Source organism: Heliangelus exortis, chromosome 5 (genome assembly GCF_036169615.1).
Source record: "Heliangelus exortis chromosome 5, bHelExo1.hap1, whole genome shotgun sequence".
Lineage (NCBI taxonomy): Eukaryota > Metazoa > Chordata > Aves > Apodiformes > Trochilidae > Heliangelus > Heliangelus exortis.
In genome coordinates this window covers 10,001,057-10,005,442 of record NC_092426.1, presented here as the reverse complement: position 1 = coordinate 10,005,442, position 4,386 = coordinate 10,001,057, and positions in this window count along the sequence as shown.

Genomic DNA, 4,386 nt, shown 5'->3' with positions numbered 1-4,386 from the left:
GAGCCGCCGTCCAATTGGCCGCTATTTATAGCCCATTCATTCCATTGGGCCAGGCGTGGGGGGCGGGGCGCGCGCGCATCGTCGCCGGCCCGTTCAGGGTTGCCGCCATTTTACTCACCCGGGGGGCTGCAGAGGGGCGGGGGGTGGCCCCCAGGAGCTGAGAGGTGATGGCGGGGTTGGTGACTTTCGGTGACATGCGGTGAAGGAGGAGATGTGCGCGAAAACCTATCCCCGTGTGACCTCAGCCAAGCGTTTGTCCGCAGGCGGTAGTGCCGTTGGGCACGGGCACATGGCAGGTTGCTTCACACCTTGGTTGAAGACTGAAGGACAGGTGTAACAATCTGCCATCCTGAAAATAAGGGCTTTGTAGCACCAGGGCTGCCATGGCCGGAGCAGTGTGAGGATGAGCTGCTACCAAACCAGCCTGGGGGAAGCCTCTGGTGCTGGTGTGGGTCAGGCACTCGGCCTCTGGCCCCAGAGCAGCAGTGTGGCTCTGCAGGGCCAGGCCCCGCTGCCAGCCCTGTGCCTGCCTCGCCTCCCCTCCGGCGCCTGCGGAGCCACGGGTTGGTTTTACATTTTCAGTGGGAAGGAAGGAGGGTGGCTGTGTAAAGCTCAGTGAGTCTCCTCTCTTGTCATGTGCCCAGAAAAAAAAAAAAAAAAAGCCTTAAGCTTTACTGGAGAACTCCTGATTTATCCCTGAAGGCGAGCTGGAAGGCTGGGATAGAGCCCATCTAAACCTGAGATTCATGGTAACAGTGACTTCCACTGCTCTCTTTTTAGGAATGAGCAGGTTTTGTCCCAAAGCCAAGATGCTGCTGAGAATCCCAGTGTTTGCAAAAATAAATAGATTAATCTCATGAATGACTGTCTTTATCTGGCTTTCACCTTTACATAAGACTTTCTTTATCTTTCTCTGATGTGTATTTCTCAGAGGAGGACCCACGCTTTGCCTCCTGTACAAACAGAGTGTGTACTTACCTGTGTGAATGTGGACCTGAGGCACGGAGTTTCTTTGACATGAGTTGTGAATGTCAGGAGACATCAGCAGAAACTCTTTCCCTACCACTGTTTGTTCAGCAACAAAACCATACTCTTATCCTGACAACAAAAGTATGCACTTTTACAGAATGGCTGAGAATTTAATAAATAATACACATATTAAAAGCATATACTGCTTCAAGTAAAAATGCATAGTGTTTGGCTGCTATCCAGATTTCCAAGTTGTTCCAGGTCTGATAGCCTGAGATGCTGAGTATACAGATCTCCAGCAGATGCCAAGGGCTCAGCACCTGTACAAGTCTGGTCTCTTTATCTCCTGGATCAAAGAACAAATCCTCTCTCTGGGTCTTCTCTGACTTTTTAACCATATAAAACCTTCCCCTGCATGTCACACAACAATCATGCTTCAGAATAGTGTAAATTGCAAATAGTGTCATTGATAAGCAAGTATTTAATTAATGTAAATGTAAAATCATACCCAGAATTCTCAAAACAAATGTAATATGGCTGGATGACTTCAGATGCAAACAAAGTTCTGGCCATTAATTTTTTGTTAATATAAAACACTCAGGATTGGTTTGGTTTGGTTTGGTTTGTTTTTTTTTAGTTTAGAACAATAGAAATAAAACTAAGAGCATATTCTTAAATTACACCATATTTTTGTGACGGTTTTATTCACAAAACAGTGCATATCACAGCAGGTACTGAAGGCTCCTTCTGTCTTATTCCATAACCTATTGCCACACAAGCAGAGAAGCAACCAACTGTTCTGTACTACGATTCTTCTGTAGATTTGTAGAGTCAAGGTCATCTCAAGAACCAAAATCCAAGGATCCATTTTGATTAATTGAGCGCACTCTTTCTCTCCCAGTCTTGCAGAACAGGGAATACCAGTCATTATGATAAGCCAGTAGTGTTCTCAATGTGCCATTCATTATAACTCTTCCAACACAAACAGACACCTCTTCTTCACAAATTTTTTGTCTGAAAAGAAGACATGGAATGAGTCACACGTGCAAAACAAACAAAATGCAGTATAATTTACATGTTTGAAAAATAGTGCACCCTCTATCCCCTTTTCCTCATAACTGTTTGACAAATTTATAGCATGCAGTAAGTCAAAAGTGGATATTACCTCACTGGGTTTTATCCAGACAGCATTTTAAGATTTGCTGAAAGCTGTGTGTAAATTGGATCCCACCTTTGTTACAGCATCCCATCCCAGCTTTCCCTGGTGACTTAATTATAAATGCTGTGCCGTTTGTCAACAGCCTCTGATCAACTGTTTTATCTGGCTCATCTGCTGAAAGAATACTTCATTTGGATAAGCCTGTATGTCCTGTTGGACTGTGATAAAGGCACCACTACTTGCTTTCCATGCTGGGATGGTATCTTAGTGCATACTCTCTTCCATCCTACATTGCTGCTCTGCAGCTCAGGATAGAAAGGTGGGGTGATTACTCGAGATATGTCTGCACTGAGCTTTAGGAGTGAAGAATTAAGAGAAGTTAATCACGGGCCACACAGCTAGCTTCCTAAGAGGCTTAATTATAAACGTTGTTCAGTGTGCAACTGCAAGAGGAGATACGTGATAACTAGTGATTGTGTCTTCTGAAATTACCTGCATGAACATAAGATGAACCCGAATAATTAGAGGATAAACTTCTTGAAATCTAGGAAAATACTCCAAATTAGGAAACAGCAAGAGAAAGTGGTTTGCTACTAACAAATGCATTACATTCAGTTCATAATTGACAACTAAACAGTACTTGCAAATGAAACATAACACTTATGTATCAGTAGATAAAAGGAATTGGTTATGGCTGCACCTGCTTAACTTTCCAAATAAAACTTCTCTTCACATCTACATTTATAGCTTAAAATCTATTTGCCTAGTTATTATTCTCAGTTTATTTTTTCACATTGCTTAGGCAGTCTGTTGAAAATTACTGATGGTTTCCAGTGAGCTGAGTGCTTGTGGAAACTAGGATTTACTGAGTGTCTTGATCTTTCATACAGTCAGGCTCACAGTGATCTCAACAGCAGTTCATCATAGGACAGAAATGACATAAGAACATAAACAATGACAAACATAACCAATGACACTAAAAATGAGGGGAAAAAACCCAAGGTAGGTGCAAATAAAAAGGCACAGTAGATCCATGATTGCCAATCAGAAAAACAGCTGAGTAGGAGTTTGCAGTTTAAGAAACTCTGAAACTGCATACATTATGTTTAGATGAGATTGAGGAGAGTTTCATAACTAAATAACAAAGACAACTGCAATTATGATGTGGGCATGTCAACAGCGTAACAAAAAAATTTTCTCACTTAAGGTAATGGGCAAAAAATCCCTCATACTTGATGGAATCACATTCTTTAAAGAAAAATCACAAATGGTCATTTAACAGCTCTACATTACTGTGTTCTTGGTTGTGGAAGGGTGACTTTTCCTTCACCACCGTGCATTACAGGTTACTTGGGAAAGCAGCACCATACAGTGTTATCTGATTTAGCTGGGAATGCTGCCTGTGGGTCCAGGGTGATTCACATGCTCTCTGCTGTGCCTGTACCCCTCCCATGCCAGGTGGCTTGGGCTTGTTGGAAGCAGAAGATGAGGAGATAGATACTCCTTGCTCGTCCTCACCTCCTGACTGCAGCCCCTGTACCACCAGGGCAAGCAGGGCTCTGTACATCGCTTCAGTCCTGAACATGAGACAGAAGTAGGTGTCAGTACCATGCTATTTGGAGTTTAGATAACGATTCCACTGCTTCTGAGCCCACATTCTGGTTTCTCCTACAGCCTTATGAAACCAAATGAAGGAGTTGGTTGGCCTGGAGCTACCCTTCCCCCGAGCAAGCACCCCGTGGGGAAGGGCACACAGAGCTTTCTGGAAGCTGCCTGCCCGGGCACCAGAGGTGAGTCCTGGGTCCACCTACAGCAAAAGCAGAGCCATCCCCTGGGGAAGGGGCTTCACCGCTGCCCTCCAGATTCCCCAAACACACTCTTGGTGGGTGACACACCCCAGTTCCCATTGGGTTCACTGGGCCACCCTCGTGGCCCTTCACAGCAGCCCGCGGCGGCCGCCCCTCTGTGCCCTCATGGCCCCACAGCCGGCTGGGACCACCGCCCCTCGCCAAGGCAGGACCATCCCTGCCGGCTCGACGAGGGGTGCCCGGAGGGCGGCTGATGGCCGTCGGTGATCGTCCCAGCTCCTCAGGGACCCAGCGCTGAGAGGACATGAGGCCGGGTCCGGCAGCGAGAAGGCTGAGGGGACGGGCGCATTGATCGGGCAGCACACAGGGGTGGGGGTGGTGAGGGCAGCGGGAGGTGAGGCTCCCGGCGCCGGTACAGGCGGCAGCGAGTCCCCGGCTGCCGCTGGGGCT